This window comes from Leptinotarsa decemlineata, unplaced genomic scaffold, assembly GCF_025532065.1.
Source record: "Leptinotarsa decemlineata unplaced genomic scaffold, Ldec_3_MD MMD2_tig00005002_RagTag_RagTag, whole genome shotgun sequence".
NCBI classification, from domain to species: domain Eukaryota; kingdom Metazoa; phylum Arthropoda; class Insecta; order Coleoptera; family Chrysomelidae; genus Leptinotarsa; species Leptinotarsa decemlineata.
In genome coordinates, this window is record NW_027412614.1 from 1,736,249 (window position 1) to 1,748,396 (window position 12,148).

At 33.4% G+C, this 12,148-nt stretch overlaps 1 long non-coding RNA gene across 2 annotated transcripts in view; it reads left to right on the top strand.

Moving 5' to 3' along the window:
* The first annotated feature begins 668 nt into the window (after window positions 1-668).
* LOC141484230 (uncharacterized) overlaps window positions 669-12,148 on the top strand; it is a 32,530-nt gene continuing 21,050 nt past the window's right edge. The window contains exons 1-2 of one of the 2 annotated variants that reach the window (XR_012466536.1): window positions 669-791; window positions 5,348-5,545. This is a non-coding gene — a long non-coding RNA (uncharacterized lncRNA). Of the gene's footprint in view, window positions 792-817; window positions 1,573-5,347; window positions 5,546-12,148 lie in introns of those variants that run through there. The other variant, XR_012466537.1, reaches the window with a different exon arrangement.

Sequence of the window (12,148 nt, forward strand, 5' to 3'; positions counted from 1 at the left end):
TTTTGTTCTTTCCTTTAGTGTCCATGTATGTTCCCACGAGTAGCAAGGGAAGGGTTGGTCACCTCTAGCAGAGCCCCGCATTACCAGAGGAAGGCTAGTTACAATGAGGTTTCGCCCGGTTCCTCAAGGGGATCGTTCGTAACCGCATATAACCCTGCGGCCATTCAGCTGTCGACACGATTCCTTACATCTTAGCTTGGGTAGGCTGGTCCGCGGTGGCATGTTTTGCAGGGCTTTTGGGGGGTTTCAGTTCCCCTCACCCTACTTATTTCTGCCACTGACCAGGAGTCCGTCAACCCCGTCCGTTAGGCCAAATTGGCTTCCCGGATAGGACCTCCAGTCCCCTGGCCGTTCTCCTATCCGCCACCTGGGGACGCGCCCGATAGGTAGCCCAACCCACGGGAAAATCAGACTATAATTTTTATCCCAAATAATCTATCTCCCATATATAACCTTTATCAAGTAACCTAGAACCTATTGTTTGTATATTTTTGTCAACCTACTAACCTTCAAAGCACATGAAGAAAAAGACACACAATACTGAAAATTGGACAAATTGAATAGAAGAACTGAACAAATTTAATGGGTTGTTCATGGGCTTAGCTCAGATAAAGACAACCCCAGGTATTGAGCTGGGCCCAATTGCGCCTGAATAGGAAGCAGCGGCCATTGAAGAAAGAAGAAGAAGAAGAATATCTGTGTTTGGTCCTTGTAGTGTTTGCAGCTAAGAAAAAATTGAGGCGAATAATACTAAGACGCATTAGCTATCAGTAGAGGCGATAAAAAAACAGGTGTGCTTTTTTTTCAATTAACATTTTCCAGCTTATATAATTAATTTAGGTTATCTCTGATTATAGTATATAAGATAAAAATTTAAGCTTTGAATCATGAGCATGGATACTGGGGGTTACTCTCCACATAAAAAGAAAAAAATGTTTTTCTACACCCGTACTCTAACAATACACTTATATGACCATAATTCGTTTCATAATGATATCCATTATGATACATATTTTTCATAACGATACAGATTATGAACCAATAGAAACCCATAATTTTTCAATCAAGAATCCTGTTCCTTTGTTTGTCCTCGATTCTAACCTAAGTAACTAATTGCTTTATTTGTCAAAATCAGTTTTCATATTACCTACCTATATTATCAAAATGTCTGAAAACAGCGATATAGAAGGAATACCATCGACTCCTCCACACATATCGGAGAAAGCAGAAAATGCAACAAAAAATCTTTTACCCCAAAAATCTAAGAAAGTGTACGAAAAACTATATCAACGGTTTATGGACTGGAGAAATACTAATAATATTTCGACATTCTCGGAAAATGTTTTGATTGCCTATTTTCAAGAATTGATGGAAACTATGAAATCATCTAGTATATGGACACATTACTCAATAATAAAATCGTTGATAAACATCAACCAAAATATAAGAAGCTACAAGCTTTATTAAAGCGAAAGTCCGAAGGATATGTTGGAAAAAAATCAAAAATATTTTCACCTGAACAATTAAAAACGTTTATCGACGAAGCACCCGATGAAATATACTTTTACAAAAGTAAGTACATATCTACCTAACATATTTTTAAATACTTATTTTGTCATAATTACTTTTTCTATTTGACATATGCATGATATATTTTATTAATTTCGCAAAACTTATTCAGGTACCTCGTGGCGTAGCGAGCTAAGGAGTTGCCTTTGATCTTGACGGATTTGCAAGACGCCGTTTCGAATCTTTTTGTCATTTTTTTTCATTTCTTTATTTTATAATTATTTTTATAGTTTTTCATTATTTATCAGGTTTAGAAAAAATAGCGTATGCAACTCTCATGTAATGGTTATTAATACACTCGCATATACCATACGAAACTCGCCTTCGGCTCGTTTCGTATCCCGGTTAATGCTCGTGTCTTAATAACCATCATTTATTTATTTATTTATTTATTCATTTGACACTTTGGTACATTGAGTACATGTGCTAAGTCATAATTAAAAAACAAAATAAAACTATAGAAGTTGAACAATACAAAAAAATAAATATGGTTCACGTCCACAAACTTTCACAACATAGAAGTATTATATAAAAAATCGGAGAAGCTCTAGCAAATACTCTCAAAATGTCATGAAAAAGTGTCGTGCAAGAATTCCACAAGACTGTAGTAACACTTCTTTAAGAGAAGTTTCTTCACCTCAATTTTAAAAAGTTTATCTGACTCGATTTTCCTAATAGATGCCGGCAAGTTATTATAACAGTTTGTTGCATTAAATAGTGGGGAGCATCTAAAGTGAGCCGTTTTGTGTGAGGGGGTTCTTAACAGTTTCCCATGACAGGTGCCTCTACCATGTATATCCGCATTTGTGACAAATTCAGTTATATTGTTACGGGCAAAAGTGGCACACTTCAAGATAAATAAAGAAGGTGCCGTCAATAGGCCTTTCTTAAGAAAATTGGTCTACAACTATCTTGAAAATCTATATTAATAATTAGTCTCAGCAATCTTTTCTGAGCAACAAAAACTCGTGGAAATTCCCTTGCACATCCCCAAGAAATGATATTAAAGCTGATGTGAGTATAAGCCATAGAAAAGTAGACATTCATCAATCCAAAATTATCTAGAGTGTTTTTCAATTGTTTGATTGAGTAATATGCGGAATTGAGTTTGTTGCAGACCTTCTGAATATGACCGCTTCAGGTCAAATTTTCGTCTAAAGACGTTCCTAAAAACAAGACTTTGCTGGAAGATGGAATACCATTTATTGTGGAAGAGTCACTGCTGAAATTTTTCCTAATAAATGATTTCATTGAAACAGATTTAGATATATTCAGAATAAGTTTGTTACGTTGACACCAAGCACTGAATTAATCTATTATTTTATTTATTTTGTCTGACAACTCAACTTCGTTTTTGTCGGCCACAGTAATTGCAGTGTCATCCGCAAACATGGTTATGTGACACTCAGAAAAGAATTCAGACAGGTCATTTATGAAATTGAGGAACAACAATGGTCCCAGGACAGAACCTTGAGGCACTCCTAGTTTTACATCTTTGGGACTTGATAAAATTCCATTGCAGCTAACTATTAGACTACGGTTTTCCATATATGATTTCACCCAGTTCGAAAGATTATTTGGGAAACCTAGGCCTGCAAGTTTAATTATAAGAAATTCGGAAGAAATGGTATCAAATGCTTTTGACAAATCGAAAAAAGTGTTACAACTAGTTTATTCGAGTCAACCTGTGTATAAATGAAATTTAATAAATGGTATGAAGCTGATTCAATTGATTTGTTCTTCCTGAAGCCATATTGGTTATTACTAAAAAGATTATTTTGATCCATGTAATTCAGAATTCTGTTACTAACAACTTTCTCAAACAGTTTAAAGAGGGAGCAAAGTAAAAATATCTGTCTGTAGTTGTCTACCTCAGTTTTGTCGACTTTTTTATATAGAGGAAATATGAGAGCCGTTTTAAATACATTTGGAAAACAACCTACAAAAAATGACTGATGCATCAAAACAATAGTGGCTCGATTATAAGGTCTACAATTTTTTTCACAGTAACTATTGAGATACCATCAGTACCTGCGGAGTTTTTATTTGTCATTGTTTCCAGAGTACCTAGAATTTCTGTCTTTGTGAATGGGGATGTATCGAAGGAATACTGACTGACAGTATTCATGATCATGTATAATATACTATTAAAAGGTTAGATTTTCCTGCTAGAGAAATAACGGACAGCGCTGATGAGGAGGTTGAAAATATATTCAATGAATCACAAAATGAAAGTTATTTTATTTTGATCATGTATAATAATTTGTAGCTAATCTCTGAAGATGATAATAAAAATTATCGATCGGAATATCAAATATATATATATATATATATATATATATATATATATATATATAAATATATATATATATATATATATATATATATATATATATATATATATCTTGTGATATACTGTTTGGAACCTTTGGTGTAGTAATGAAAATTACCGGAGTTTTTTCCCAACACCAAATCGTTATTTTTACACCTCGACACGTGTTTCGATCACCAAGTGATCATCTTCAAGAGGAAGATAAAACTGCTTTATCTTCCTTTTCAAGATGATCACTTGGTGATCGAAACACGTGTCGAGGTGTAAAAATAACGATTTGGATTTGGATAAAACTGCTTTATCTTCCTCTTGAAGATGATCACTTGGTGATCGAAACACGTGTCGAGGTGTAAAAATAACGATTTGGTGTTGGGAAAAAACTCCGGTAATATTCATATATATATCTGTTTAAAATCTGTTTTTCCGTTAATCAGCTGTCGCACCCCTACGAACGACAACCCTCAGAAGTCGAAAATACTATAATTTTGAACCATATAATTGTAAAAGTTCAAATTGGTTTCACCATATGTAATCGTGAATGAGTGAGACATGAATGAATTATTCTATATTTGTATATTTCATATTCGATGCTGCAACTTTGCCTAACCTATCAGATTGCTAAGTGAAAACATTTGCAAATTACAAGTTTAGTTGAAATTTTCAAAATTAGCGCTAGATAAAATTCAAAAAGCAAAAGTAAAAAGAATTTTGCATTTAAATAATGTGAGAAAAATTATGATAAAAATCAGGATTATGTGAAATATAAAGAAATGAAAGTGGAGTAAATTATTTAACCTTAACAATCAATCATATCATAGTTGAATCATCAATATACGAATCAACTGTCTAAGAATTTCACTTGTCAACTGGAGGACTATCTTCATCTTTCCACTGAAAGCCACCATCTGTTGTCCATACAAAAAAGCAGACAAACTTTTAGATTGCAAGTCTTAGGGTCGCAATGTGAAATTGGATGATATCTTCTGTGAAGGTTATTCCAGAACATTTTAGTTTTGTCTTGATTCTAAAGCTTTTTTGTTTCAGTCCCAAATACCTTTTGTTTCATTTTATGTACCTATTTGGAGAACTTCACTAACATAAATCTTTCAATAATGTTGTGATTGAAGGGTTCAAACCTTATTTTCCTGAGAATTATTTTACTCATTGCCAATCGGACATCTGCGTCAGTGCTAACTGAAATTCCAGCAATTAGAATATTATGCTGCTTTACTACTCAAGACATTCCAAAAGATCCTTGATTATATATTTTTTTTGTTCTCTTGAGATATTGTTGAATTTATTATGTTATTAGTAAATCACTTGAAATTTTTTATCTTCTAAATTCTACGATAAAAATGTTTGTATTAAATCCTGACTCATTGAATGAATATCGTCATTTCATTTTTGGAAACAGACAGCTTTTTACTGTTTTCTTTTTTATTTCAGACCAGAAATCAATCTTGCATGGACAGTTGTATGTTTAGGCCAAGCCCATAAGTGCTGGTATTCCAAATGTGTCTGTTATGGATATGGGTTATGTATAAATTTGAGTTGAAACACCCAGGAACACTCGTTGAATGCAGCTTGCGGAATTCAGTTACATACCTATAAGGTGGTTGTTTGGAGTACATTAACAGACAAATGGTAAGATTCCACACATTTTTTTTCCTGTGATTGTACACAATGCTTTTTGATATTATCATTTTCAAACACTTGCATTCAAGAAGATATTACTGAACAATCATTATCTCTTAGTCAAAGTTCCTTGGACTAGTCAAAACTTTGCCAGATCAGATTATAAATCGCATATGATTCATGTGTTGAACTTTACGAGTGCTCTTATATAATTTAGATTTTATAATGTATTAAGGAAAACATTGATTTCCGTTCTGATTTCATATTCATAACCTCACTTTCAGTAAGTACTACTTTTCACTTTTTCTGCAATTGTTGAATTATATCTCATTGTTCTATGCAGTTCTTAAGAGGAGCCAATAAGTTCTCGAAAGCTTGAACAATCTTAAGCATTTTATTTACTTAGACAGTCTATATATTATTGTATAATATGAAAATATAGTACAATTTGATCTTCACAAACTTTATTTAGAGAAATATATCGAGACATGTTTTGCTAACACAGTTACTTTTTTTGTAGTGAATTAAGTTCAATTAAGTACTTAATTCACTACGATGAAGCTACTGTGTTAGAGAGAATTAAATACTCAAATTAAATTAAATTAAGTACTTAATTCACTACGAAAAAGCTTCTGTGTTACAGAAACACGTCGTGATATATTTCTTTAAATAAAGTTTGTGGAGATCAAAGTGAAAGATGTAGTTTATAAAAATATAGTTGCATAAAAAAGGAGTACTTACAAAAGTGAGGATTGACTGAAAATAGTTACAAACTTACAAAAAAAAAACATTAATTGTGAATTGAATTTCAGATACTGCCAGTGACAAAAACAATAATAGTTATTTCAATCAAAGCGGAATATTTTGTTGGTGTATTTATGTAACACACTGTGAAGTTTTCACTGGATTGTTTCACTATACAATAGCTTCCTCAAGCATTTCCATTCTGCCTGAATTCTGCCTAATTAGTGCTCTATATAATAACTATTTGAATCATATAACCTACTTAGTCAATTAAACCCCATATTGCATATTTAAACCCCAAATTGCAAATATTACTTCTAAACCGCTAAAAATGTTGGGTTTCATTCTTAGATCTGGAAATGAATTATCTCTCACTTCAATAAAAATCATATATTGTTCAATTGTTAGATCAATAATCAAATACAATTCCACAATTTGGTGCCCTTCATATCATGTGGATATTGATATGCTTGAAAATGTCCAAATAAGTTTTGAAGGTACGCTGCATGTAAACTGGGATATCATATTGGTGAATATGACTGTAAAATTATATTGGACATTCTTAACTTGAATACTCTGGCTCATAGAAGATTAGAAGCAGATCTTACACTAATTCATAAAATAATCAATGGTAGCATCAATTCCCCGGAACTCTGTCGAACTTATAACTTTAAATGTTAATCCAAGGGGAACAAGAAATTCGGAAATCTTCAAAGTACCCTTTTGTCGCACCAACTATAGCCGGAATTAATCTGTAGGTAGAATTTTGAGACTTGCAAATACATGCAATGTATTTAGAATTTTTTAATTCTTCTTTGGAAACATTTAATAAGACTGAAAAGATTCTAAATCATCATTTTTACGATTTTTTTTAAATTTTATTTTATATACAGGGCTATTCAAATTCGTTTCTGTACATGGGAATATCGTAAACGATAAGAGATAGAGTGTCGGTTAAATTGTGGCAAAGTTTTGTATTTTAGAGACCTATTCAATGATATAAAGAAATCGAATATAGCTCTTTTGGTTCTGGGGATATACAGGAACAACAAAAAAATCCCAAATTATTTTTTTGCCTATATCTTCTTTATTCTCAGACATATTGAAAATCTGTCCACATGTTGCTATTGGCACTTGATGTGGACTCTCAGAATATATCCATGAATCTTTTATACAGGGTGTCATCTGACTTGGGCCACCCCCATCTTTGAATTTTTAAATACGGACCTGTATTTTTTTGTTGTAGTTTTTGGATCGTAGACGTTCACTTCATACTGATAAATATATAGTAAATATAAAGAAAACCTTTTATGAATATTTGAAACATATCTACGTCAAAAATATATTATATGTGTTTTAATAAGCAGAAAAAGAAATGACAGCATTAATAACATTCGAAACGAACACTATATTTGTAATGAAAATTGAAATGAAGTAATTTATATAGGTACCCAAAAAAATAATTGGCGAAATAAATGTTCGAATGTTTCGAGACATTTTTAAACTCTGTTTTTCATATTATTTATTGTCCTTAGTATACTTATTTGCTGCATTGTTGCGAAATCATTCAAAATCCTCAATCTCGAGTCTTCCACATTTTCTATCTCTCTGCCAGCGTAAATCCTATTTTTTAATGTTCCCAAATAGAAAATAGTTCAAAATAGTAAGATGTGATCTTGCAGACCATCTTATTGTCCCATCATTTGTCCCGAAATGGAAGGACTCCAATTCGAACATTTATTGCGCAATTAATTTTTGTGTGTATATAAATTACTTACTTTATATTTACTATATATTTATCAGTATGAAGTGAACGTCTACGATCCTAAAACTACAACAAAGAATACAGGTCCGTATTTAAAAATTCAAAGATGGGGGTGGCCTAAGTCAGATGACACCCTGTTTAAAAGATTCATGGATATATTCTGAGAGCTCATATCAAGTGCCAATAGCAAACTGTGGACAGATTTTCAATATGCCTGTGAATAAAGAAGATATAGGCAAAAAATAATTTTGGATTTTTTGTTTTTTCCTGTATATCTCCAGACCCAAAAGAGCTATATTAGATTTCTTTACATGATTGAATAGGTCTCTAAAATACGCAACTTTGCCATAATTTAACCGATCTCTTATCGGTTACGAGATCCCCATGTACAGAAACGAATTTGAATAACCCTATATATATAAATAAATAATATAATAAGATTTGAGTCTCAAATCTTTTTTTTCGAGGGTTGCCTTTTATGTTTCGGGATTTGGCAATCCTAGTGTTGCAATATGGCAACTGACAGCTCTATCGTAAAGTTGGACATTAATGAGGTTATACGTACTCAGAACGTTTTGACATACGCGCGCTATTTGTGTTGTTTACAGTAACTTAAAAGATTCATCTCCGTCCAAAAATGGAATTAAATCGTCAACATTTTCGCGCGATTATTTTTTACAACTTTTGGCGTGGATTAACTCAGCAGCAGTGCATGGATGAACTTAATTCAATTTTTGGCGATGGTATGGTGAATTCAATCGTAGTCATAGTTCATTCCAAGACGAATTTCGTGAAGGTCGTCCAAAATCAGTTGTTTTCCGAAAACCATTGATGCTGTGCGCGAACTGATATTGCAAGATCGTCATGTGACTTATCGTGAGAATCAGACAAACTTAGGCATTAGTGGGACCAGCATACATTCAATATTGTATAAACATTTGACTGTCAAAAAATGTGTTTGCGTTGGATCCCACACAATTTGTCAATCGCTCAAAAAAAGGCTCGTGTCGATTGGTCGAAGGAAATGCTCAAAAAATACGATCGCGGTGCTTTGAAACACGTCTATTACATCGTGACAGGCGATGAATCGTGGATTTACACGTATAAGCCCGAAAGTAAACAGCAGTCGACTGTATGGGTGTTTCAAGATGAGCCAAATCCAACAAAAATTATTTGCGCACGAAGCACTTCTAAGCAAATAATGGCCTGTTTTTTCGGAAAAACTGGACATATCGTAAACGTACCACTAGAACAACGCAGAATAGTCAATTCTGAGTGGTACACAACCATTTGTTTGCCAGTTGTCTTCCAAGAAATCAGGAAAACCAACCTCCGAAGACGGATCACTCTTCACCACGACAATGCGAGCTCTCACACATCGGCTCCAATAACTGCATTTTGGAGCAACCAAAACATCGATTTGATGACTCATCCGCCGTATAGTCCTGACTTGGCACCGAATGACTTCTTTTTATTCCCGCACGTAAAAAACAAACTGAGAGGTCAACGTTTTTTGATACCCGAAGAAGCGGTTGCTGCATTCGGAATGCATGTTTTGGAGATTCCTCAATCAGTGTGGTATAAGTGCTTCGATAATTGGTTCAAACGCATGCAGAAGTGTATAGATCTTCATGCGGAATATTTTGAAAAACAATAAAGTGATTTTCAATGATTAATATTTGTTTTTGTTTTCCAATCTTGAAATATGAAAGGCAACCCTGGTAGGAATGTATTACTTCATAGTCGTGGTTGAACTCATGCTCCTCTATTAAAAGATGATTTGCAAATGTGAAATTGGTATCCACGTTCAAGAAACTACTTCTATGTTCTTTAAATCTTTTGAAAACGTTTTTTCCCGTTTTGCTAATATCAAGTTTGGGTACGAACTACAACTCAATTTTTATTCTCTTGATATATTGGACACTGAAGTTTTGTCTTTATTGTTTTCAATGAATTAGCCTAAAAACGAGTGATGTAATTGGTGGGATCCCCGAAGTGTGTCAATATCTTAGGACCCTTATCATTTATGATGCACTGTTTGGAACCTTTGGTGTAGTAATGAATATTACTGGAGTTTTTCCCAACACCAAACCGTTATTTTAACACCTCGACATGTGTTTCGACCACCAAGTAATCATCTTCAAGAGGAAGATCGTCCTCTTGAAGATTACCGGAGTTTTTTCCCAACACCAAACCGTTATTTTAACACCTCGGCACGTGTTTCGACCACCAAGTAATCATCTTCAAGAGGAAGATCGTCCTCTTGAAGATTACCGGAGTTTTTTCCCAACACCAAACCGTTATTTTAACACCTCGACACGTGTTGAGATCACCTAGTGACCATCTTCAAGAGGAAGGTCTTTCTCTTGAAAATGAATGAACAGTGATGTCATTGATAGGCTCGTTTTGTCGTACATAAGAAACTCTAGATTTAATAACTGAATTATGTGCTAATAACTTTGTAGATGAATGTCGAAACATTTCAATATTTGGTTTTGCTCTGGCAGGATTTAATTCATGGTACCTTTGTTTTGCTTTGAACGAATTCCTATCTAGTTTTATGTACAGTTCGTACCCCCTTTCCTTCATTTGTGTATTTTACCATATGGAATAAGTTAAATTTAAATTACACAGAAAAGTATTTAACGACAATAAGTTTTTGTGACACAATGAATGAAGTGACAAATAATATGACATTTCTTGTTATGGTCTTTTTTATCTACTACTTGAAAATAATGCATTCAATCAACCTAGAGATGTGTAGATATATACGAAAAAACAAGTCTATCAACAATATCAATGTTCTGACCCAAATCCAGTGAAAAGATCGAGAATTGCGGTCAGTGAATGCAATTTATCAAAAACTGCAATTGATAATATAGTCAAGAGACAGGGATACCATGATTTTAAATTTGAATACCAAGCTTTGCAAAAACGATATCGTGATGATCTTGAAAAAACATTTCGATTCTGTAATTTGTATTAACAGAACTTATGACAAATTCGACAATATTGATTCCTCGCGAGAAGATTGAGAATGCATTGAAAGGTATTCAAGGAGATGAATTAAGCAAATCTATTTGAAGTTTGAATTCCAGAACTGTGAAGTGCGTTTTACAAAATGGTCGACAATTTGAACACTCAACTTCATTAATTTCATTTACTTTCAAACAATCATTTAATTTTTTTTCAGATAATATATTGACTTAGGTTTTTCTCCACTTGAAATATGTAAATAATTATTACTTGTTTCTTGCTTCGATTCTGTATAATCTGGCCAAAAGATTATAAATAACACAACTAGCGTTCAACGTTGGTAGTTTATTGTATAACATAACATTAGATATTGTGATCATGAGCACATGTTTGTAGTCATGCCCTGTCAACATAACCCGCGTTAACCACGATTGTCCCGTGTTGCCAACTTGTAGTATCTCATATGTATTACAAGTTGTCTAACAGTGACAACTGTTTTAACACATTATATTACATCCTCCCCCATTACAAATTAAGCCGACAAGGCGACTTGATTCGACGACCAGACCTAGATGTCTTATGCGTTTCTAATACAGGTTTAGGATTTATTTTATTCTGAATTGAGCCATCAAAACTAGGGGTGATATCTACAAACTCAGGTTTTTGAGAAATGTAGGGCTGGTCGTTTGTATTACAATCTGTTTTACTGGACAAAGGATCTTCTACATGTCCTGATGAAGTGGATTCCTTTGTCGGTACAAATGTATTTAATGATTTTCTCAAATCAACTCGATTTCGTCTTACACAATTTCCAAATTGATCAGTAACAATGTATGATCTCGGAGAGTCGCTAATCTCAACAATCTGACTAGGTTCCCACTTTTTCTGGACATGATTATAAACTGTTACATCACTACCTCTATATAAAGGTCTTAAATCTCTATAATTTTTATTGTACTGGTCTGTATATGTTTGACGTTTAATTAAAAACTTTTCCTTTATGTTTTCACACAGTCTAGGCTTTAATAACTCTGCGCAAATAGGTATTTTGGTTTTACAAATTTTAGTCATCAGAAGTTGAGATGGGGAATAACCTACGAATTTAAGGGGCGAGTTGCAATACTGTA